This window comes from Nannobrachium achirus (genome assembly GCF_963921795.1).
Source record: "Nannobrachium achirus genome assembly, chromosome: 15".
In the NCBI taxonomy this organism is placed as follows: Eukaryota; Metazoa; Chordata; class Actinopteri; order Myctophiformes; family Myctophidae; genus Nannobrachium; species Nannobrachium achirus.
Genome location: NC_137822.1, coordinates 47,613,295 through 47,639,809, shown reverse-complemented (window position 1 = coordinate 47,639,809; position 26,515 = coordinate 47,613,295). Strand labels below are relative to the sequence as shown.

General features: G+C 45.8%; 2 long non-coding RNA genes across 2 annotated transcripts; one reads left to right on the top strand and one right to left on the bottom strand.

The window, feature by feature from the left end:
- Nucleotides 1–10,521: 10,521 nt before the first annotated feature.
- Nucleotides 10,522–14,219, top strand: LOC308300027. The gene is made up of 3 exons (XR_013962789.1): nt 10,522–10,616; nt 12,630–12,911; nt 13,890–14,219. It is a non-coding gene; the product is annotated as an uncharacterized lncRNA (long non-coding RNA).
- A 3,853-nt stretch (nt 14,220–18,072) lies between these two features.
- Nucleotides 18,073–21,995, bottom strand: LOC308300028. Its single transcript, XR_013962790.1, has 3 exons — nt 21,926–21,995; nt 19,381–19,662; nt 18,073–18,402 (listed from the first exon to the last, which is right to left on the bottom strand). It is a non-coding gene; the product is annotated as an uncharacterized lncRNA (long non-coding RNA).
- Between the last annotated feature and the right edge of the window lie 4,520 nt (nt 21,996–26,515).

Genomic DNA, 26,515 nt, shown 5'->3' with positions numbered 1-26,515 from the left:
GTTGACTAAAACAAAGAAATGCAGCAATTTGCTTATTTTCACCTTGTTTTTGCATAATGTATGCTAATTATGCTAATTAGGAAAGGTTGTATATGACTTCACAATGGTAACAGATGAGTTTCTGGACCTCACACACATGGACTTAGACTCTTAGATCACCTTTATAAGTTACCCAGAAGCAAAGTTATTGCTATTTACTGTTTTTGGCAATTAATTGGCTAATTATGCTAATTACACATGCTAAACTCAAAAAGAAAAATTGAAGACATGTTTTTTTGGCATTGTGAGAACCCCAAGAATGAAGATATACATGTCTCCAACAATTATCATTCCAAAATTACAAAAATTGATAGGCTCCTCTACTAGAAGTGCATTTTTTTTTTATAATAATATTAATAATAATAAATATAGCTGCAAGCAGCGATAAAGTGGCCAAAAACACCTCAAATCATGAACACAGCCTGCGATGTGCGTGGGATTTTGCAAGCACATTCCCACTAGGTCAAGGAACAGATGCCACCCTTCTCACATTGGCCTGTTATAGCGCCACCAGCGGGTCAACCTTTGCATAACACATTTTTGGAACAAAATGCCTCAAATCATGCATGCAGCGTCCGATTGCGTCAGTAACATCAAAGAGAGCACAGCCTGCGATCTTGACATTTTGTACTTTTATAGCCATTGTTTTTTGTCTTGAAGCGAGCCCACAATTGTTTCGAAGGAACAATATTTTCTAGTTAGGTTTAATGATTCTATAGTTCATCACAGTTGATTTAATTTCTTATTAGACAAAGCTGGGGGGGCCGTCTTTATTTAGGACAGGATAGTCATTAAATTAAGGTTTAGCTTAAAACGGCTGAAGTCACAGATATTGATTATCATAACTAACATACAGTAAACCTCATATTCCAGACTGAACTGACAGAATGTGTCAGACAACAGAGACGAGTTGCTGACAGAAATGTGAGTGTGGTGATCTGTCCAGACTGGTCGACTACACATCCATCACAGAAGATCAAAGATGTCCTTCTACACGGTGTGACTCTGTGTTCTCCTGGACCCCACGCTGTCCTGGTCAATGTTCCTGTCTGGGTCAGTTTCTCTGAAGCTGACAGGAGATCAGTGGAGGAACTCATGGAGCTGCTGGGGGACAGAGTCTGGAGACACGCTCTGGTTCTGTTCACATGGGGATACTGGCTGGGAGAGAGACGTGTTGAGGAGTACATAGAGTCTGAAGGAGAACCTCTGAGGTGGATCCTGGAGAAATGTGGTTACAGGTACCAGGTTCTACAAGGCTCCAAGCCGTACATCTCAGAAGTAAAAGAGCTGATGGAGAAAGTAGAAGACATGGTGACGAGGAACAGAGGACACTTTGGACCTTCAGACTCAAGAGAAGACAGGTCTGTCAGAGACACAGGACACCTCAGGGAGGGACATGAGACCAGACAGATGACACTGTTAGAAAGACTGACAGGAAAGAAAACATTTACTGCTGAAGAATGGAACAGACGAGAAGAAGAATTCAAGAAGAGAGAGGAGGAATTGATGAAGAAAGAGGAGGAAGGGAGGAGAAGAGAGGAGGAGATGGTAGACAGGATGTTGCAGTTTGTGGTGAAGGAGCCAGAAGAACCAACCCTGCCAGCTGTCAGTAGAGCCAGAAGCATGATACATAATCCTCCAAGCAGTGAGTATCAATATAATTGATCTGATAACACACTTCAATGGGATCGTTTCATAGTTTAATTATCTCTTTGTGAAAACACACACACACACACACACACACACACACACACACACACACACACACACACACACACACACACACACACACACACACAGTGAGTGGTGGTATATTAATATTGATAACAGTAATAATCAGTATATTGTTGTGTGTTGTCTTGTGTTTCAGTGAGTGGTGGAACTCCATCTGAAGCAGGAAGTTCATACGGCTGGTCACCTGACAACGTTGTTGATTGGCTGCTGAAGAGACACCATGGACCAATAGCGCCCTCTTCAGGATATGGAAGTGAAGTTGCCAGCCAGCTTGAGGTGATGAGTGTGAGAGATGAAGATGATTCATAGATATGAAACCAGACAATTAAAGGGAAACTATAGGTAACTTTAAGACTATTTTAATGTATATGTATATACATTTTGTAGCAGTTTTTCCCTTTATCAGTCACTATATTATTGTGCTGGGGTGTTTCACATCCCCCTGGCTGTATTCTGGTTCTGTTCCACTGTTTATGTTGACGTTCATCCCTTGGAGGGAGGTTGTTGTCAGGGGGAGCTCAGCCAGAGCTCTTAATTGCTCCCTTTGAACTTCCAAGGGGTTTTGCTCTGAGGTAATTGATTGGGCCATAAAGGTGTCAAGTGCTCGTTAGCTCATTAGTGATCTCTCTAATCAATGATTATCAAGCATAATTATGTACATACAATCAATTCATTAGTAAGTAATTATTCAAGTACTTTGGAACTTTGGACTTTGGAAGAAAACTGACTCCATCCACAGACAAGTGAAGAGACAAGCGTACAGAAAATAATTAGAAAGCACAGCAAAATAAAATCATAATAATGAAATGATTAACAAAACAACTAAAGTATGAATCATGCCAAAACCTCATATTAACATACATGTCATAACATTGTTGTTTAAAACATTATTCTGACCGTCTATAAAATGTAAATCCAATCAGATTCATGTCTTTTTATGTCAGGCTCACGTGGAAGGACCCAAATGCAGACACAAGGCACAGGTTTAACTGGTTTTATTAACCAAAGTCAAGGCAAATCAAGGCAGGCAAGGGGCAGGCAAAAATCGTAAACAGAATGGGGAAAAAAGGGTCGAGATCCAAAAGGGCAGTCAGCGAGGCAGAGGTACAGTAGGGGCAAGGCAAAAGTGTAGTCTAGGAGAAAAACAAACAGAGGTCAGTCAGGGCAAAAACTTGAAATGTGGCAAGATCAATGCTTTGGGCTTTGGATGCAAAACAATCTGGCAAGAGCTGGCCGGAGACTGCAGGCTTAAATACTGTGGGTGATTGCAGGATGAGTGGAGGCAGGTGTTCACACAGGGAGGACCCCCTCCTAGACACACCCACACCGGTCAGGCTGTGACAGTACCCCCCCTCCTACGGACGCCTCCTGGCGTCCCATCCATGGCATTGGGGTTGTCACGGTGAAAGTCATCGATGAGGGAGCGGTCCAAGACAAACCTGGATGGGATCCAACACCGCTCCTCTGGTCCAAAGCCCTCCCAGTCGGCAAGGTACTGGAGACCCCTGCCCCTGCGGCGAACTTTCAATAACTTCCGGACAGTAAACACCTCTCCACCGTCAATGACCCTGGGAGGCGGAGGGGGCTTGGAGGGGGGGGAGAGAGGACTGGTTACAACAGGCTTCACTTGGGAAACATGAAAGGTAGGATGAACACGTTGCATGGGCCGAGTCAGTGAAAGTCTTACAGCAGAGGGATTGATGATCTTGGTAATGGGAAAAGGCCCCACAAACCTGGGTGCCAGCTTGCGAGACAGGACCCTCAGAGGTAGATTCCTGGAGGAAAGCCATACCTTCTGTCCAAGATGGTAGCGGGGCGCCGTTGAGCGGTGCCTGTCAGCCTGCTTCTTGAAGTAGGCCACTGACTGTAACATACGAGCTCGAGCCCGCCTCCAGGTTCGCCGACATTGTCGAATAAAGGCCTGGGCTGAGGGGACTGCCACCTCCTCCTCCTGAGCAGGGAACAGTGGGGGCTGGTAGCCTAGGCAACACTGGAAAGGGGAAAGACCAGTAGCGGTAGTGGGGAGTGAGTTATGTGCATATTCAACCCAGGGAAGCATCTTACTCCAGGATGTGGTGTTAGAGGAGGTCATGCATCGGAGAGCCACCTCCAAGTCCTGGTTAGCCCTCTCCGTCTGACCATTAGTCTCTGGATGAAATCCAGAAGACAGACTGACAGAAGCACCAATGAGTTTGCAAAATGCCCTCCAGAACTGAGCAGAGAACTGGGGGCCCCTGTCAGAAACAATATCCTGGGGTAAACCATGAATCTTAAAAACGTGAGTTATTAACAGCTCTGCCGTCTCCTTGGCTGTGGGCAACTTAGTCAGGGGAATAAAATGAACTGCTTTGGAGAATCTGTCAACAACTGTAAGTATGCATGTGTTACCTTCAGAAATGGGCAGACCGGTAACAAAATCAAGGGCTATGTGGGACCATGGCCGACGGGGAACAGGAAGTGGTCTTAGGAGGCCAGCTGGGGGTCGGTTACTGTGCTTGTTCCGGGCACACGTCTCACAGGCTGCCACAAACTGCACCACATCATCCTTCATGGATGGCCACCAGAAGCGCCGCTTAATGAAGGCCAGGGTCCGGTCCACGCCAGGGTGACCGACCAACCTGGAGCCGTGTCCCCAGGTCAGCACCTCTGGACGAACAGATGCTGGGACAAATAGGCAGTTAGGAGGACCATTACCTGGGCCGGGTTCCTGACTCTGGGCCCTCAGAACCTGAGACTCAATGTCAAAGAGTGCAGCCCCAACAATGAGCTCAGGAGGCAGAATAGGCTTGGGGGGCAAAGGCTCCTTCTCTGGAGAGTAGATCCTGGACAGGGCATCTGGCTTAGTATTCTTGGAACCTGGGCGATAAGATAGGGTGAAATTGAAACGTGAAAAAAACAGGGACCATCGAGCTTGGCGTGAATTAAGGCGTTTAGCCGACTTGATACACTCAAGGTTTTTGTGATCAGTCCAAACTAAGAAGGGCACGGCCCCTCCCTCAAGGAAGTGCCTCCACTCCTCTAGAGCCAGAACTACTGCCAGCAGTTCTCGGTCTCCTATGGTGTAGTTGCTCTCAGCAGGAGACAGGCGATGAGAAAAGTAGGCACAAGGGTGCAATCTGTTGTCCTTGGGGGATCTCTGGGACAGCACAGCACCGACTCCAGTCTCTGAGGCGTCAACCTCCACAACAAACTGCAGAGAGGGATCAGGGACAGTTAGGACAGGTGCAGTGGTGAAACAATGCTTGAGCTTGGAAAAAGCAGCCTCTGCCTGAGGATTCCAGTGAGGAAGGCTGGCTACTAAAGAAATTTAGAGTTTAGAATTATTAACAGCAGGCGGATTGGCGGGGAGAGAAACCCCAGTATAGAACTCTGTGCCCCAGGCTGGGATCCACCCTGGACACCCAACTCAAGTCAACCTTTTCATAAGACTCAACCTTATTGTGCAATACAGATACTCACATGATCGCCCTTGGATCGATGATCAGAATCTGGCGCGGTCAGTGGGGACTCGCCACTCTCTACGACAGCCAGTGGCTGCGGTGGCTCCGTACCCGTTCCACCACCCCCAGCGACACCTGCTGGAGCACCGGCCTGAGCGCTACTTTCTGCGCTACTTTGCACAGTTGAATCACCCTGTTCAAGGTTAGGATTAACCGAAGGCACCCACTCAAGGACATTTCTCTCCACCAATCCCGCCACCACAACTTCTTTAAGATCATCTTTATTACCATACTTTGGAACCGGGATTCTGAAATAAACTGCTACCGTGCACGACAATTATTAATTTGTTCAAATAGCCAAATTCTAAATAAACAGCTCAAGATTAAACGGAAAACAGCGCCATCCCTCTATGCAATATAGCCTAACCGCAAATACTAAATTTACACCACCTTATCAATTAATTACTATTAATAAAACTTACTTTAATTTATCAGCTCTGGCTCAATACAAGCGGACGATAGCCCCCATCTGTTACGCCCACAGGGCCTAGGGGTGTTTGCAGGGGTAACAAAGGCAAGGTGGTATATGCCAAAAAGTAGTTTTATTACAATAGTCAATGATAATACAGGTAAATAGAAATATAAATTTAAAGGTTGCTTTCTCAGTGGTGAGACAGGGCGGGGCGGGCACCCGACATGGGAAACAAACAAAACACAATTCTACTCCTGAGCTAACAATGTTAATTCCCAAAACTGACTTACTAACACCCAACACTTCCCTAACTGACTGCTCTACCTAATCTAACCAAAACGTGTACAGAGTGGTAACCCAGCCCCCTAAGTGATCTAACAGAGTGAATGCTACAACTATGAAAATACTTACTAACTTACCCCTGCTCACCACTGTTAACGTGGACTCTGAAGAGCAACCTGTACATACACAAAAGGCTAACAGAAATGGCTATTTTACACCTGCTCCGGTGGGCGCGCTGTCACTAGCTACACTCATGGCTACCCAGACAAGAGTGACAGCGGCCATGACTGACTTCTTCATGGTGCCTTTATAGGGGACGGACCGAGCTCTGATTGGCTGGAGGTGGCAGAGTGACAGGAACCTTCCTCCAGCAGGAATCTGCAGACAGGGACCTAGACAGGCGTGTACACATGCAATAGAACCCAATGCAAATCCCCACTCTAATGTAGTTGCGACCGTAGGTCGCATTTACTATCAAAACCTGCACAAAGTGTCACTAACTCCGTCAGTCCATCAGTCTGTCTGTCACACCTCACACGTCACACTTTTTCCCTGCTTATATCTCCGCAACCGTTGCCCCAATCCATGCCAAATTTTGCACACACGTTCCTTGGCTGCCAAACTACAACCTCCAAGGACCCCCGGAGCTCCAGGGACCCCCAGGTCCCTGGGGGACCCCCAGATGTAAAAAATGACCAAATGCGCAAACATGACCAAATGACCACCCCAACGGGGCTGCTCACGGGGAATTCCCGGGGACCACCGACTCCTGGTGCTCCAGAACGGATGCAAAAGTGGTGGCGCCCCCAGTGGAGGACCCCCTACACTGCAGCTCACATAAAATGCCGTAACTCCGGCTAGGAGCGACCGGGACAACCGGGGCCGGTACCTATTCGTCCGCCTTGCCGGCGCGGAGACCCCACCCCTCATTTCTCACATGGCCCTCTTCTAGCGCCACCATGAGGCCGATTCTTGCAAAACACATTTTTGGACACTGCTCCTACAATTTTTGCCCTAAAATCACGCAAATCGGTACACAGTATGTCTACACTCATCCCATCAACATGAATCTGTCCCATATAGCGCCACCTCCAGGCCGATTTTTAAAAACACATTTTTGGACACTGCTCCTACAGATTTTGCCCTAAAATCACGAAAATCACTACACAGTATGTCTACACTCATGTCATCAACATGGATCAGGAAGATTTTGGCAAAACACATTTTTGCCCTATTTGTGGAGATAAGTGACCTACGGTCGCTTATCTCCCGATTAGGGAGCCTTACTGGTCTTTAATAACCTTGTCCGTAACAAAGGGCACTTTAGATGAGGTCAAATCTGTGAGTGGGGCAGCAACAGTACTGTAGTTGCGTACAAACTTGCGATAGAAATTGCTGAAACCTAAAAACCCTTGGAGATCACGCCTTGTGGCTGGTCTTGGCCAATCAGTGACTGCTTTTACCTTGGTGGGATCTACAAGCAGTTGGCCGGAGCTCACAATGAACCCCAAAAAAGACACTGTGGTCTTGTGGAATTCGCACTTCTCTGCCTTTACATAGAGACGGTTTTCCAGGAGTCGCTGGAGGACCTGCCTGACATGGTGCCTGTGCTCCTTGAGAGAGGGGGAAAAAATTAATATGTCATCCAAGTAAACAAAAACAAATCGGTTGACCATGTCTCTGAGCACGTCATTGACGAGGGCCTGAAAAACAGCAGGAGCATTAGTCAAGCCAAAAGGTAAAAGGTGATAGGCATTACGTAGGTCAAGTTTAGTAAAAACGTGCGCCCCCTGTAATAGTTCAAAGGCTGTGGACATGAGTGGTAATGGGTAACGATTCTTGACAGTGACATCGTTTAAACCTCTGTAATCGATACATGGTCTTAGGGAACCGTCCTTCTTGCCCACAAAAAAGAATCCAGCACCTGCAGGGGAGGACGATGGGCGGATTATGCCTGCGGCCAGGGACTCTGAGATGTACTTGTTCATCGCCTCAGTCTCTGCAGGTGAGAGGGAATAAAGGCGCCCCTTGGGGGGCATGGCTCCTTCCAGGAGGTCAATCGGACAGTCATAAGGCCTGTGAGGTGGGAGGGAAACAGCAGTCTTTAAGTCCAGGTACTCAGGGGGGACAGAGGACAAATCAGGGAACTCCTCAGTCCTGTCTTGTTCCAGAGAGAGAGAGATGGCAGCAGAGGTTAGGCAGTGCGAGTGACAAAACTGACTCCAGGGCAGGCCTAGGACAATGGGGACATGAAGGTTATCCATTACATGAAAAGACAAGTGTTCAGAATGATTACCAGAAATCTGCATCCCAACAGGCTCAGTGACATGCGTGATACGCATGAGACTCCGTCCATTAATGGCACTAGTCAACAAGGGCTGCTCCAGGGGAAGCACAGGAATCTCTAATTGACGGGCTGTGGTAGCGCTGATGAAACTTTCATCTGCCCCGGAATCTATGAGAGCTGTGATAGGGCGAGCACCATCAGACAGTAATAACAGCATAATAGGTAACAAGGAACGTTTGGCAGGGGAATTACCTTGAGCAGTGCCCACCAGAAGCCCTGCTTCTACTGATGGGCGTTGGCTTTTAGTGGACACTTCAGACAGAGGTGACCGATCTGGCCACAGTAGAAACAGGCATTCTCCTGACGGCGACGTGTGCCCTCCTCGGGGGACAGCTTAGCACGATCGACCTGCATGGGCTCAGGAGGCGGGGCTGCCTCCAGGAGAGGCGGCGACAGAGAAGCGGTGGTGGGCCTTGGGTGAGCTCCCTAAGTCGAGCATCAATCCTGCCAGACAACTTCACCAACTCCTTGAATCCAGTTGGCAGCTCATGTGACACAAGTTCATCTTTGACAGCATCTGACAAGCCACCCAAGAAGGCGTCAAACAAAGCGGTTTCTCCCCACCCACATGAGGCAGCCAGAGTACGGAAATCAATAGCATAATCAAAGACTGACCTGCTGCCTTGCTTAAGCTGTAGCAACTGCCTGGCAGCATCCCTCCCCGAAACAGAACGGTCAAAAACCTCCTTCATTTCATTGGTAAAGTCATTGTAGTTAGCACAAACAGAGTCATTAGAATCCCATAGGGCTGTTCCCCACTCCCGAGCCTTGCCAGTGAGCAAAGTGATTATATAGGCCACACGTGAACGCTCTGTAGGAAAGGCTGAGGCCTGTAGCTCTAGAGTCAATGAACACTGGGACAAAAAGGAACGACAAGTTCCGGGCTCACCGTTGTAAGGCTGAGGTGGGGGCAGTCTGGTCTCTCTGGCAGTGGGCTGAGGAGCAACAGGCAGATTAGAAGGGCCGGGGGCGGATGCAGCAGCGGTCGGGGGAGGCCGCAAACCCAGCCTCTTCACTTCTTCGGCGATGGCCTGGACAGAACTGGCTAAGGAATTCAGATTGTGGTCCACTTGCGTTATCAAGGCTCCGTGCTCAGACACTGCTGCCGCAAGGGCCGTCATGTCTGCTGGGTCCGTCATGGCCAGATTGTAATGTCAGGCTCACGTGGAAGGACCCAAATGCAGACACAAGGCACAGGTTTAACTGGTTTTATTAACCAAAGTCAAGGCAAATCAAGGCAGGCAAGGGGCAGGCAAAAATCGTAAACAGAATGGGGAAAAAAGGGTCGAGATCCAAAAGGGCAGTCAGCGAGGCAGAGGTACAGTAGGGGCAAGGCAAAAGCGTAGTCTAGGAGAAAAACAAACAGAGGTCAGTCAGGGCAAAAACTTGAAATGTGGCAAGATCAATGCTTTGGGCTTTGGATGCAAAACAATCTGGCAAGAGCTGGCCGGAGACTGCAGGCTTAAATACTGTGGGTAATTGCAGGATGAGTGGAGGCAGGTGTTCACACAGGGAGGACCCCCTCCTAGACACACCCACACCGGTCAGGCTGTGACATTTTAACAACGTTCATCACAGTCACATTGACCTCATTTACAAAGTGACACCTGGTCAAAACCAGACTAAAGCAGGATAAAAACATAACAACATAAACCAAAGAAAATAAAACCTGAAATGTATTCTACCAACCACCTCTCGCCCAATTTGGTCATATAGTACGCATTGCCTCATTGCCTCCCGTACATATAAGCCTAAAAAGGCCCCTTTCCCGTACTATTCAGCCGAGAATCTCCCCCATTCATAAAGAATCAAAAAAAAGCCGAGCAGCCAATCAAATGGCTGGCCGTCATCCACGTTGGTTTGGACTATAATAATAATAATAATAAAATGGCCTGGGACTGTATTTTTATGGCACTTTTATAGTGTTTTTCCAAGTGCTCAAAGCACTATATTATTGTGCTATAATAGATGTTGACAGAATGTCTTTACACAACCTGATTCACGCTGATATCGCTTTTGTTGTTGTTTTTTTTATTATATATATATTTAACAAGGAAGTCCCGCCTACTGCAGTGCATCCGGTTTACTCCCGTTGCACTTCCTTTCACTTTCACCCATAGAGTATGCTTACACCACCGTCCCACTTGCAAAAGGCGTGCTGTTTCCGTGATCCGCTCTAGACCGGATGGTCAAAGTGTTTGTTTACACACTGCTGCAGGCTCACGCTGTGTGGGCTCACGTGGATTGTTGTTGACCGTGTCGCTGTTATGGATAAATGAAGGATATCTAGCGAGGCATTCAGGTAAGATCCTAACTCTATGGGTAAGATACAATAAAGGCATCATATAGAAAAACGCAATGGGGGTTTATTGTTAACATCTTAGGCTGTTCTGGTAGGTCTGTAATCTTTATTTTATTCATTGCAACAACATTAAGCTAAAGGTTTAGCTAACGTAGCTAACAACAACAGACACCTTAGCTGAGAGAGAGATGAAGCAGGGACCCCTTTAGCTGAGTGATGAAGCAGGGACCCCTTAGCTGAGAGAGATGAAGCAGGGACCCCTTAGCTGAGAGAGAGAGAGAGAGAGATAAAGCAGGGACCCCTTAACTGAGACAGAAAGCTAAAGGTTTAGCTAACGACACGTAGCTAACAACAACAGACCCCTTAGCTGACTGAGAGAGAGATGGAGCAGGGACCCCTTTAGCTGAGTGATGAAGCAGGGACCCCTTAGCTGAGAGAGATGAAGCAGGGACCCCTTTAGCTGAGTGATGAAGCAGGGACCCCTTTAGCTGAGTGATGAAGCAGGGACCCCTTTAGCTGAGTGATGAAGCAGGGACCCCTTTAGCTGAGTGATGAAGCAGGGACCCCTAAGCTGAGAGAGATGAAGCAGGGACCCCTTTAGCTGAGTGATGAAGCAGGGACCCCTTTAGCTGAGTGATGAAGCAGGGACCCCTTTAGCTGAGTGATGAAGCAGGGACCCCTTTAGCTGAGAGAGATGAAGCAGGGACCCCTTTAGCTGAGTGATGAAGCAGGGACCCCTTAGCTGAGAGAGATGAAGCAGGGACCCCTTTAGCTGAGTGATGAAGCAGGGACCCCTAAGCTGAGAGAGATGAAGCAGGGACCCCTTTAGCTGAGTGATGAAGCAGGGACCCCTAAGCTGAGAGAGATGAAGCAGGGACCCCTTTAGCTGAGTGATGAAGCAGGGACCCCTTTAGCTGAGTGATGAAGCAGGGACCCCTAAGCTGAGAGAGATGAAGCAGGGACCCCTTTAGCTGAGTGATGAAGCAGGGACCCCTTTAGCTGAGTGATGAAGCAGGGACCCCTTTAGCTGAGTGATGAAGCAGGGACCCCTTAGCTGAGAGAGATGAAGCAGGGACCCCTTTAGCTGAGTGATGAAGCAGGGACCCCTTAGCTGAGAGAGAGAGAGAGCGAGATGAAGCAGGGACCCCCCCTCTCTCAGATAAGGGGTCCCTGCTAGGCGTCCCTGCTTTTGAGAGACATGAAGCAGGGACCCCTTAGCTGAGAGAGAGATGAAGCAGGGACCCCTTAGCGGAGACAGATGAAGCAGGGACCCCACCCTTAGCTGAGAGACAGATGAAGCAGGGACCCCCACTACATAGAGACATTCATGGATTTATATTTAAAAGTAACTTTTATTCCCCCCCTGGAGCCAGGGTATGGCAGCTGCCTACCCCTGCCTTACCCAATTGACGCCCCTGAGAGTGTAGTGCCCACCCAGGATTACATTAGATCAGGGGTCTTCAACAGGGGGTCTGGGACCCCTAGGGGGTCCTCAGAGTTACTACAGGGGGTCCTCCAAATCTTCCAATCCTTTTTATATTAACAACTTGAGACCTAGTGTATATATTCTGAGAACTGTAGCCAAAAATAACAGATCTACAAGCTCACAACGTCTCGCCCTGCGAGGCGTTGTGAGCTTGTAGATCGGCTATTTTCGGCAAAGAGGTTTGGTGTAGAGGGGGAAAAGAGCATACTAAGTACAGAGTGAAAGGTCAAGTTTATTTAGTATTGACGGCACAAGTTGTTAAATATCTGACAACACACATTGACATGAATCCAAAATACACTGATGCTGTCAAACAATGAAACCATATGGAATCTATGAAAAGGCTTTGGGGGTCCCTGCTTCATCTCTCTCTCAACTAAGGGGTCCTTGGCCTGAAAACGTTGAAGACCCCTGCATTAGCTAATTGACACTGGGCGGAAAAATGGGCTACCAAAAAAAATAAAAAATAAATGCTTGTTTTGTTGGAAAAAAATTAAAATAAACAGCATTTTTTTCTCGCCTCGCAGCTGCACACTGACATGGACGGCGGTGAAGTACACGCTGTCTGGCGAAGGAGCCGGCTCCCTCTTCACCATCGACCAGACGATGGGACATCCATGCCTTAAGGAGCCTGGACAGGGAGGAGAAGCCTTACTACACGCTCCGCGCCCAGGTCGTCGACATCGACACCAGCAGGCCCCTGGAGCCCGAGTCGGAGTTCGTCATCAAGGTCCAGGACATCAACAACAACGCGCCCAAGTTTCTGGAGGGGCCATACACCGCCAGTGTCCCGGAGATGTCACCCTTAGGTGAGTGCGCGTGAGGTCACTGTGTTATAGATATCTTATCTACTGCATTGTACAGGGGTTTTCAAAGTGAGTGACGCGACGGCAGTCCAGGGCTGCCGCGAGATAATATGATAATATTTGGAATTTATTTGGACACTTGGCTATTATCTCAACGTTTCCTCGCAACATAATCACTAAAATATCGTTGTGTGCTTGTAGATCTGCTGTTTTCACTATTTTAGTAGTACATTTTATAGACGATAAATACAAACGGTTTTGGACATACAAGGTTTCCACCCGACAACGGCGATATGCTATAAATATAAGGTGCTGGGACTGAAAATTATAATGTAGGGGTGCCTCGAATATTTATGGGTTGCCCCACTGCCCTGAGACAAAAAAGTTTGGGAACCCCTGGCATAGTACTGTGTTCTATCCGTCTGTTATTCAATGTTACATGAGATACATTAAGGTTTCCTGTGCAAATAAGCCGAAAAGCTTACTAGGATCTCCTTTTAGTTGACAATAAAGATTCAATTCACCCTTTAGTAGACTGACTTTCAGATATACATAGCAATGCAGATATAATAGCAGATATGCAAGCTCGCAGAGCGGCACTTGTAGATCTGCTATTTTTGAAAAATCGTGAAGTCTTTGAAATCCTTCCCCAAAATGATCTCTATTTTTGAATTCAATAATCTTTCTCTAACTCTGAGAGTGCACAAATGGAACCAAATGGACCCTTACAGGTCTGTAACTTTGACAGTGTTCAAATGGAACCAAATGGATTTGGTTCCATTTGTACTTTGTCAAAGTTAAGGGGAGATCTTCTATAGGCACGAGAGGACCCCAATCAATGCAAACATGTCGTTGTACTGGTGAGCTCCAACTGTCGTCATACTGGTCAGGTTCCAGCGGTTGAACTTGTTTTTTTTGCATTTCTTGTTTTTGAAAAAATGTTTAGTGTGAACTTAATTCCAGTCTCATACATTCACATAGGTTGACGGAGGAGGGCCGGGATTCCGTCGTCTGCACCTGAAACACGAGAGCATAGCTGGAACAACCTGGAGAGCCTCCGCTAAGACGCTGCCAATATCCACTCAGTGCCCTGCCCTCAGTATCATAACTGGATGCCTGAAGCCTACCCTAGTGTCCCCTCTTGCCAGTCCTCGCGGGAGTAGCCCCGGCCGGGCCGTCCTGAGATGCTGGCATGGCTACGCCACAACGAGTTGGAACTCTGACGTTACACGAAAAAGAAGATGGAATATACAAGGCGATGCATGGCCAAGGTTGAACGGATTGTGGATTGTCTGTAAAGCCCGTATCATAGTCGGCTCAAAAAGACTCGAAAAGACTACACCGCGGTGTAAACACCTTCCACCGCGGTGTAGTCTTTTCGAGTCTTTTTGAGTCATGAAACTACAACGTTACATCATTCCTCACGGTGGAGAGCTTTCCACCGTGAGTCCCAACACATCTCTCTGTTTTTACTATCAGACAGACAGGCTCTACACCCCGTTCACTGATTGGTCGACCTGAACCGGTGTAGACGGGGTAAAGGACTTCACCGTGGGCCGTGACTATGATAGCCTGCACTTATTTTCTGACTTAATCTTAGTTGAAATATGACCATATAAGTTCATATTCTGGGACATATCTAACTAAACTCAGCTCCAAAAGAAAGGAAGCTTGACTTCGGTCCATTATATCTCCCCTTTAATAATACCAAATTGTATATTGCTTTATATCATTTTTATCGATGATTTGTCATCGGTGCAGCTTGTAAGCATCGGGCATTTGAGGCATGAGCTACACAGCCTAACGTGTGGGTAGCGCCGACCAAAGATTTGCCAAAATGGCTTGCAATACTGTTCTGCTGGCTCTGTCTGTCTGTCTGTCTGTCTGTCTGTCTGTCTGTCTGTCTGTCTGTCTGTCTGCAATCTGCATGTCTGTCTGTGTGACTGACAGTTTGTAAACCGTCCATTTGGTTCCATTTGTACGCTGTCAGAGTTACAGACATGTACTGTAAGGGTCAATTAATAAAGGAACCTATAGAGTCACTGTAATACACTTTGAGAACCACTGATATACAATGTTTTCTTTTTTTTAACCTTGGAAGAGGAAACAAGACAATATGATATGAGACTACTAAGGCTTGAGTGTTTATATAAACAGCCAGATGTTTAAATGTTTAAATGAAAACTATAATTGATGATTTCAAATTGTAATTCTGGTATGACAGTTGATACTGTATTTCTGTGAACACTGACTGACTGTACTATGTTTTCAATAAAAAATGATTCCCATCATTTGTGTTTTAGTTACGATTCTACATGCCTGCTTCTAATTATACAGTAATAACACTATTATACACACAAAGCACAAAAAAGATAATTATTGATAATGGCTTTATATGTATACTATTTTGATAGAATACTGATGTTTTAACTATAGCATACTGGTCCAATATGGCACTCTTTTATCTCTGTGTTATTATCTTCCACTGTAATACATACAGTATTACAACCATGAGTCCAATAGGACCCACATAACTATGAGGAAGATATTATATTATGGTTTAGCTGTCTGTCTGTCTGTCTGTCTGTCTGTCTGTCTGTCTGTCATTATGTCACCCACAATATAGGACACTGTCACACATGTCTTCAATGCTGTCCATTTTAATTCTTTATAAGGGCTTTAAAGCTTTGATCAGCCCAATTATGGAAGAGGGATTAGCTGGGTAGGGTTTAAGGGTTTATTTGTTCAATATACAGTATTGGCCATCTCTTTGTCTGTTCCCTTTGTTCTCTCCCTCGCTCGTTGATTGTGAATGAATATGAGATATTTCAAGCACTACAGGCATGTTGTTCATTGCCTTACCAAGTTCATTCACAGCCTGTGTCCCTATCAGAACATCTGGAAATGTGAGTGGTTTAGTTTAGTTCCCCTTGATGGGTAGGTTAGTCTCCACAGAAGAACATCTGAGATGACCTGGTCCTTTGCTCTGTGACAGTGTCCTGCAAAGCAGAGTCTTCTTTGTGCCATCACAACTGTGAGATTGGAGGGATGCCTCTATAAATCTGAGCTTTAGTGGGATGGTTTCTCCATGAAAGGTTCTGGACATGCATGAGAACTCTTTATTCATTGTCCATGTTTACAGCTAGGGTTAGGGTTAGGGTTAGAGATACTGTCCACACAGGTTTTGAACAGGTGCTTACAGCTCTTGAGATGTCTAACTGCCATATGGGATGTAGCTTATTGCAAGCACTCCAGACCTGTTGCTCATTGCCACACACACCAAGTTCATTCACAATCAGTCCTGTGTCCCTACTCAGAACATCTGGAAATGTGAGTAGTCTAGGCTTGATGGGTAGGGTTATCTCCACATAAGAATATTGAAGATGACCTACCTGGTCCTTTGCTCTGTGACTGTGCTGCAAAGCAAAGAGTCTTCTTTTGTGCTTCCAGTACATTATTGCGTTATTAACATTTAAATAACCAGGATATATAACTACAAATTATCAAATGGATAATCCTTTTATATTGAATGATGTCACAGTTATGTCATAGTATATGACAGACCTCGAAGTGTGTCATGACCTAGAAGTACGGTATGTCATGTTTGCACCACTCACTTCACACGGGTGCAATGTCTTAATTGACACTTGGCTTTGGCAATGTAAACATATGTTTTCTTATGCCAATAAAGCAAACATCAATACTGTATATTGAACAAATAAACCCTTAAACCCTACCCAGCTAATCCCTCTTCCATAATTGGGCTGATCAAAGCTTTAAAGCCCTTATAAAGAATTAAAATGGACAGCATTGAAGACATGTGTGACAGTGTCCTATATTGTGGGTGACATAATGACAGACAGACAGACAGACAGACAGACAGACAGACAGACAGACAGACAGCTAAACCATAATATAATATCTTCCTCATAGTTATGTGGGTCCTATTGGACTCATGGTTGTAATACTGTATGTATTACAGTGGAAGATAATAACACAGAGATAAAAGAGTGCCATATTGGACCAGTATGCTATAGTTAAAACATCAGTATTCTATCAAAATAGTATACATATAAAGCCATTATCAATAATTATCTTTTTTGTGCTTTGTGTGTATAATAGTGTTATTACTGTATAATTAGAAGCAGGCATGTAGAATCGTAACTAAAACACAAATGATGGGAATCATTTTTTATTGAAAACATAGTACAGTCAGTCAGTGTTCACAGAAATACAGTATCAACTGTCATACCAGAATTACAATTTGAAATCATCAATTATAGTTTTCATTTAAACATTTAAACATCTGGCTGTTTATATAAACACTCAAGCCTTAGTAGTCTCATATCATATTGTCTTGTTTCCTCTTCCAAGGTTAAAAAAAAGAAAACATTGTATATCAGTGGTTCTCAAAGTGTATTACAGTGACTCTATAGGTTCCTTTATTAATTGACCCTTACAGTACATGTCTGTAACTCTGACAGCGTACAAATGGAACCAAATGGACGGTTTACAAACTGTCAGTCACACAGACAGACATGCAGATTGCAGACAGACAGACAGACAGACAGACAGACAGACAGACAGACAGACAGACAGACAGACAGACAATGCCAGCAGAACAGTATTGCAAGCCATTTTGGCAAATCTTTGGTCGGCGCTACCCACACGTTAGGCTGTGTAGCTCATGCCTCAAATGCCCGATGCTTACAAGCTGCACCGATGACAAATCATCGATAAAAATGATATAAAGCAATATACAATTTGGTATTATTAAAGGGGAGATATAATGGACCGAAGTCAAGCTTCCTTTCTTTTGGAGCTGAGTTTAGTTAGATATGTCCCAGAATATGAACTTATATGGTCATATTTCAACTAAGATTAAGTCAGAAAATAAGTGCAGGCTATCATAGTCACGGCCCACGGTGAAGTCCTTTACCCCGTCTACACCGGTTCAGGTCGACCAATCAGTGAACGGGGTGTAGAGCCTGTCTGTCTGATAGTAAAAACAGAGAGATGTGTTGGGACTCACGGTGGAAAGCTCTCCACCGTGAGGAATGATGTAACGTTGTAGTTTCATGACTCAAAAAGACTCGAAAAGACTACACCGCGGTGGAAGGTGTTTACACCGCGGTGTAGTCTTTTCGAGTCTTTTTGAGCCGACTATGATACGGGCTTTACAGACAATCCACAATCCGTTCAACCTTGGCCATGCATCGCCTTGTATATTCCATCTTCTTTTTCGTGTAACGTCAGAGTTCCAACTCGTTGTGGCGTAGCCATGCCAGCATCTCAGGACGGCCCGGCCGGGGCTACTCCCGCGAGGACTGGCAAGAGGGGACACTAGGGTAGGCTTCAGGCATCCAGTTATGATACTGAGGGCAGGGCACTGAGTGGATATTGGCAGCGTCTTAGCGGAGGCTCTCCAGGTTGTTCCAGCTATGCTCTCGTGTTTCAGGTGCAGACGACGGAATCCCGGCCCTCCTCCGTCAACCTATGTGAATGTATGAGACTGGAATTAAGTTCACACTAAACATTTTTTCAAAAACAAGAAATGCAAAAAAAACAAGTTCAACCGCTGGAACCTGACCAGTATGACGACAGTTGGAGCTCACCAGTACAACGACATGTTTGCATTGATTGGGGTCCTCTCGTGCCTATAGAAGATCTCCCCTTAACTTTGACAAAGTACAAATGGAACCAAATCCATTTGGTTCCATTTGAACACTGTCAAAGTTACAGACCTGTAAGGGTCCATTTGGTTCCATTTGTGCACTCTCAGAGTTAGAGAAAGATTATTGAATTCAAAAATAGAGATCATTTTGGGGAAGGATTTCAAAGACTTCACGATTTTTCAAAAATAGCAGATCTACAAGTGCCGCTCTGCGAGCTTGCATATCTGCTATTATATCTGCATTGCTATGTATATCTGAAAGTCAGTCTACTAAAGGGTGAATTGAATCTTTATTGTCAACTAAAAGGAGATCCTAGTAAGCTTTTCGGCTTATTTGCACAGGAAACCTTAATGTATCTCATGTAACATTGAATAACAGACGGATAGAACACAGTACTATGCCAGGGGTTCCCAAACTTTTTTGTCTCAGGGCAGTGGGGCAACCCATAAATATTCGAGGCACCCCTACATTATAATTTTCAGTCCCAGCACCTTATATTTATAGCATATCGCCGTTGTCGGGTGGAAACCTTGTATGTCCAAAACCGTTTGTATTTATCGTCTATAAAATGTACTACTAAAATAGTGAAAACAGCAGATCTACAAGCACACAACGATATTTTAGTGATTATGTTGCGAGGAAACGTTGAGATAATAGCCAAGTGTCCAAATAAATTCCAAATATTATCATATTATCTCGCGGCAGCCCTGGACTGCCGTCGCGTCACTCACTTTGAAAACCCCTGTACAATGCAGTAGATAAGATATCTATAACACAGTGACCTCACGCGCACTCACCTAAGGGTGACATCTCCGGGACACTGGCGGTGTATGGCCCCTCCAGAAACTTGGGCGCGTTGTTGTTGATGTCCTGGACCTTGATGACGAACTCCGACTCGGGCTCCAGGGGCATGCTGGTGTCGATGTCGACGACCTGGGCGCGGAGCGTGTAGTAAGGCTTCTCCTCCCTGTCCAGGCTCCTTAAGGCATGGATGTCCCATCGTCTGGTCGATGGTGAAGAGGGAGCCGGCTCCTTCGCCAGACAGCGTGTACTTCACCGCCGTCCATGTCAGTGTGCAGCTGCGAGGCGAGAAAAAAATGCTGTTTATTTTAATTTTTTTCCAACAAAACAAGCATTTATTTTTTATTTTTTTTGGTAGCCCATTTTTCCGCCCAGTGTCAATTAGCTAATGCAGGGGTCTTCAACGTTTTCAGGCCAAGGACCCCTTAGTTGAGAGAGAGATGAAGCAGGGACCCCCAAAGCCTTTTCATAGATTCCATATGGTTTCATTGTTTGACAGCATCAGTGTATTTTGGATTCATGTCAATGTGTGTTGTCAGATATTTAACAACTTGTGCCGTCAATACTAAATAAACTTGACCTTTCACTCTGTACTTAGTATGCTCTTTTCCCCCTCTACACCAAACCTCTTTGCCGAAAATAGCCGATCTACAAGCTCACAACGCCTCGCAGGGCGAGACGTTGTGAGCTTGTAGATCTGTTATTTTTGGCTACAGTTCTCAGAATATATACACTAGGTCTCAAGTTGTTAATATAAAAAGGATTGGAAGATTTGGAGGACCCCCTGTAGTAACTCTGAGGACCCCCTAGGGGTCCCAGACCCCCTGTTGAAGACCCCTGATCTAATGTAATCCTGGGTGGGCACTACACTCTCAGGGGCGTCAATTGGGTAAGGCAGGGGTAGGCAGCTGCCATACCCTGGCTCCAGGGGGGGAATAAAAGTTACTTTTAAATATAAATCCATGAATGTCTCTATGTAGTGGGGGTCCCTGCTTCATCTGTCTCTCAGCTAAGGGTGGGGTCCCTGCTTCATCTGTCTCCGCTAAGGGGTCCCTGCTTCATCTCTCTCTCAGCTAAGGGGTCCCTGCTTCATGTCTCTCAAAAGCAGGGACGCCTAGCAGGGACCCCTTATCTGAGAGAGGGGGGGTCCCTGCTTCATCTCTCTCTCTCTCTCTCTCAGCTAAGGGGTCCCTGCTTCATCACTCAGCTAAAGGGGTCCCTGCTTCATCTCTCTCAGCTAAGGGGTCCCTGCTTCATCACTCAGCTAAAGGGGTCCCTGCTTCATCACTCAGCTAAAGGGGTCCCTGCTTCATCACTCAGCTAAAGGGGTCCCTGCTTCATCTCTCTCAGCTTAGGGGTCCCTGCTTCATCACTCAGCTAAAGGGGTCCCTGCTTCATCACTCAGCTAAAGGGGTCCCTGCTTCATCTCTCTCAGCTTAGGGGTCCCTGCTTCATCACTCAGCTAAAGGGGTCCCTGCTTCATCACTCAGCTAAAGGGGTCCCTGCTTCATCTCTCTCAGCTTAGGGGTCCCTGCTTCATCACTCAGCTAAAGGGGTCCCTGCTTCATCACTCAGCTAAAGGGGTCCCTGCTTCATCTCTCTCAGCTTAGGGGTCCCTGCTTCATCACTCAGCTAAAGGGGTCCCTGCTTCATCTCTCTCAGCTTAGGGGTCCCTGCTTCATCACTCAGCTAAAGGAGTCCCTGCTTCATCTCTCTCAGCTAAGGGGTCCCTGCTTCATCACTCAGCTAAAGGGGTCCCTGCTTCATCTCTCTCAGCTAAAGGGGTCCCTGCTTCATCACTCAGCTAAAGGGGTCCCTGCTTCATCACTCAGCTAAAGGGGTCCCTGCTTCATCACTCAGCTAAAGGGGTCCCTGCTTCATCTCTCTCAGCTTAGGGGTCCCTGCTTCATCACTCAGCTAAAGGGGTCCCTGCTTCATCACTCAGCTAAAGGGGTCCCTGCTTCATCACTCAGCTAAAGGGGTCCCTGCTTCATCACTCAGCTAAAGGGGTCCCTGCTTCATCTCTCTCAGCTTAGGGGTCCCTGCTTCATCACTCAGCTAAAGGGGTCCCTGCTTCATCACTCAGCTAAAGGGGTCCCTGCTTCATCTCTCTCAGCTAAGGGGTCCCTGCTTCATCACTCAGCTAAAGGGGTCCCTGCTCCATCTCTCTCTCAGTCAGCTAAGGGGTCTGTTGTTGTTAGCTACGTTAGCTAAACCTTTAGCTTTCTGTCTCAGTTAAGGGGTCCCTGCTTTATCTCTCTCTCTCTCTCTCTCAGCTAAGGGGTCCCTGCTTCATCTCTCTCAGCTAAGGGGTCCCTGCTTCATCACTCAGCTAAAGGGGTCCCTGCTTCATCTCTCTCTCAGCTAAGGTGTCTGTTGTTGTTAGCTACGTTAGCTAAACCTTTAGCTTAATGTTGTTGCAATGAATAAAATAAAGATTACAGACCTACCAGAACAGCCTAAGATGTTAACAATAAACCCCCATTGCGTTTTTCTATATGATGCCTTTATTGTATCTTACCCATAGAGTTAGGATCTTACCTGAATGCCTCGCTAGATATCCTTCATTTATCCATAACAGCGAAACGGTCAACAACAATCCACGTGAGCCCACACAGCGTGAGCCTGCAGCAGTGTGTAAACAAACACTTTGACCATCCGGTCTAGAGCGGATCACGGAAACAGCACGCCTTTTGCAAGTGGGACGGTGGTGTAAGCATACTCTATGGGTGAAAGTGAAAGGAAGTGCAACGGGAGTAAACCGGATGCACTGCAGTAGGCGGGACTTCCTTGTTAAATATATATATAATAAAAAAAACAACAACAAAAGCGATATCAGCGTGAATCAGGTTGTGTAAAGACATTCTGTCAACATCTATTATAGCACAATAATATAGTGCTTTGAGCACTTGGAAAAACACTATAAAAGTGCCATAAAAATACAGTCCCAGGCCATTTTATTATTATTATTATTATAGTCCAAACCAACGTGGATGACGGCCAGCCATTTGATTGGCTGCTCGGCTTTTTTTTTATTCTTTATGAATGGGGGAGATTCTCGGCTGAATAGTACGGGAAAGGGGCCTTTTTAGGCTTATATGTACGGGAGGCAATGAGGCAATGCGTACTATATGACCAAATATGGGCGAGAGGTGGTTGCAACCATTCTACAGTATGTGTCTTAAAACATGAGCAGTACAAAGACAATATTATACACCTGTTAGGATAAAATCACATAAAGATATTACTGTATGTGATCCTGCAGTTTATGTTTGACCTGAAAATAACTGAATCACAGCTCAAACACAAACTGTCTTACTGTCTGCTGCAAAACCACTCTGAAAGGTCGCTGCAATTCTGAAATGGACGTCCCCTGTAAACAGTCAACCCCCAACCCCCCCCCCCCCCCCCCCCCCCACACACACACACACACACACACACACACACACACACACACACACACACACACTTCCCCAAACTGTATACTGTACATATTGTTATTCTCCTTTTTTTTAACTTGTTTATATGATATTTTCTTTCTTTCTTTCTTTTTTTCTTTTTTGCATAGTATTGTATATTTGTCTGTCATAACAGTTTAGATGAATTGAATCCAAATGACCCCAATGGAAACAAGCCATAGTGTTTTCATGTGTTTAAAATCCTCTTAACGGACCTTTTATTGAACTGTATTTTACTGTGCTTGTGTTTGAAAACTGTTAATAAAATATTCTATCAATCCATTTTGGTCTCATGTTGTTCTCATGACACCTGCTGGCTGAAAGCAGGTCTTTAGAAACGACCACATAGTTCTTCATGGCATACTCTTACGTTTTTATACAAGGTGACATTTGCTTAACCCTTAGATGCATGAGTGGGGTCAAAAATGACCCCAGGGGTTGTTATTCTTCAATATCTTTAAAAGTAAAAGTGTTAATATTTTCATATTCCAGGTATTCCTCATAAAACATGTTTGTGACATGAGGCCATTTGCATTTGTATTTATTCTTTCATTAATTTTGAGAAATTGCAGTTTTTGTATCACTACCCCACTCTTCCATGAGTGGGGTCAAAAATGACCCCAATTAAAATCAATGCATTTTTGCAAAAAACTACTTTGCTCTCACTCATAACTCTGCCATACTTTTGCGTAGCAACGTGATTTCAACTTTAAAATGCTCACACGACTTGGCACTTTTTCCGGCCAATAGGGACGAGCTGTAAATGTTGAAGCCCCGCCCCCTGTCTTCCTATTGGCTGGGCTTTAAACAGCCATAACTCCAGTTCGCAGCATGGTACCGTCTCAAATCTTGGTGTCTGGACTTAGACCACCATAGGGATGAGCTGCAATTAATGAAGCCCCGCCCTCTCTTACAAGTATGTTGTTTCCGCCTGCCCTGACGGTCGCTTCTTGCCCTTAGGGTGTCTTACTGGTAATAGTAGTAATAGTAGTAGTAATAGTAGTAATAATAATATTAGTAATATTAGTAATAGTAGTAGTAATAGTAGTAATAGTAGTAGTAGGAATAATAGCTGTGACCGTAGGTCGTAAGTTTATATGTGAACGGTCACAGCTTGTCCGTATGTATGTATGTATGTATCTCTGTCACGCCTGAGACTGTGGTTCTATGGGTTTGTCGCTCTGACATCATGCTCTGATGTCACTGTGATGTCAGGGGAACCACTCTAACTGAATGGGTTTGCAGCTCTGACAACACGCTCTGTTTTATGCCCATACATGGAGTTCCCTGTCATTAATATTAAGCCCATATCTAACAGGTCTTCATATGGGAATACCCATATATGGAGACCTGATTCTTCTGGATCTATCAGCGGCATTCGACACAGTGAATCACCAGCTACTCCTGGACACCCTTGCTGACCTAGGCATCACCGGGACGGCACTAAAGTGGTTCTCCTCCTACCTGTCGGACCGGACCTATCAGGTCTCATGGAAAGGTTTGCTTTCATCCCCCCGAACCCTCCAAACGGGAGTCCCCCAGGGATCCGTACTTGGCCCTCTGCTTTTCTCCCTGTACACCAAATCCCTTGGTGCTGTAATCTCTGCTCACAATCTATCCTATCACTGCTATGCTGATGACACTCAACTGTTTTTGTCCTTCCCCCCTTCTGCCACCCAGGTGGAAGAACGCATTGCTGCATGTCTGGCCGACATCTCACAGTGGATGTCAGCCCACCACCTTAACTCATCTGGTGCCGATCCCGAACTAGTTCGGCTTTATTTCAATCCAATACAATCTTTTTTTTATTAATTCACTTACCCCGAGCTGCTTGTAGAGTCGTGGGTGGTCCTGGCTCGCTAGCCGCTAGCCAGCTAGCCGTTCTACTCTGTCCGACGATATATTCCATTAAAAATGGTTTAAAATACATTTTTGAGCTCCCCAATGTTCACCCGATGTTCGGCGCCGCTTCCGATGAGTACACGAGTGTGCCGATCCCGAAGTAGTTCGGCTTTATTTAATTAAATGAATAAAATGATAAGAGGCCTTCTGAAGCCTGGCTTGATTTTTGTAGCTACTAGCCGAAAGCTAACAACGTCCCGGCCGGCCGTAATTTGCGAACGCAATCGCCAATCTCCGCCTAATCCAATGAAAGACCGCATCTTTAAAGGCTTATATCTCTTTTTTGTGTTTTAGGAAAGCGGCGCGAGGTTTATTTACGGCGAAATCACCCAAAAATGATCTTTTAGATGAGAAAATGGGAATAGCCATTCTGTTAGCATCTTCATCCGGGACATTCCCATGCCGTGCATCAACGTGAGCACGTCAGGTCCTGGAAGCTGAAGTCCTGGAAGCTAAAGCGCTCGCCTATGAGAGATGCGCTGGCATTCTTTGGCCCCTAGAGGGCGCTGGCACGCAAAGAGTTAAGCTGAACCCGGACAAGACGGAGCTACTCTTCTTCCCAGCTAAGTCTTGCCCCATGCAAGATCTCACTATTTCCATAGATAATGCATTTGTGACTTCAGTTCCTACTGCTAGAAACCTTGGTGTGGTCCTGGACAGCCAGCTATCATTCAAGGCACACATTGCATCAGTCACCCGGTCATGTAGGTTCACACTCTATAACATCCGTAAAATCAGACCCTTCCTCACCCAGGAGGCAGCCCAGCTCCTCATTCAGACATCTGTCATATCAAAGCTTGACTATTGTAACTCTCTCCTCACTGGTCTCCCGGCATGTGCACTTAAACCTCTCCAACTGATCCAAAATGCCGCGGCACGACTGGTCTTCAACCAGCCTAAGTTCTCACATGTCTCTCCCCTTCTCCGCAGCCTCCACTGGCTCCCGGTTGCGGCCCGCACTGAATACAAAACACTGATGCTGACCTTCAAAGCAGCCAAAGGTATGGCTCCTCCATACCTCCAGAAGCTGATCAACCCCTACACCCCCACCCGGTCACTTAGATCAGCCAACACAGGGATGCTGACAGAACCCTCGCTAAAAACTCCAGGGCAAAAATCCACTTGTCCGAGACAGTTTGCCCTCCTGGCCCCCAAGTTGTGGAATAAACTCCCTGTCGCACTTAGAACAACGGACTCACTCGCTAGCTTTCGCCGTGGACTGAAGACTCACCTTTTCAGACTCCACCTAAACCCTTAGCACTACAGAAAAATCAATGAATACATGAAGCTAGTTAGCATTTGTTTTGTTTTTTATGTTTTTTAGAACTTTGATTATATGGTGTTTTTCTAGATAGATATCCTTTTGCATTTGTTATATTGTTGATGATGTACTGACATATTATCTTGTTTATTATTGTGATGTTATCTGATTGTAAGTCGCTTTGGATTAAAAGCGTCTGCTAAATGCCTAAACTGTAAACTGTAAACTGTAACCACATTGGCCACATACCATACTAACAGAATCCATATATGGCCAAGACAGCCCATATATGTGTGGCTGGTTCTACAGACAGGGATCTCTATGTATGGGCATGAAAGGGATTATGTTAGTGTGACATCACAGTGAAGCCAGAGCATGATGTCAGAGCAGCAAACCCATTTTGTTAGAGTGGTTCCCCTGACATCACAGTGACATCAGAGCATGATGTCAGAGCAGCAAACCCATAGAACCACAGTGTCAGGCGTGACAGAGATACATACATACATACAT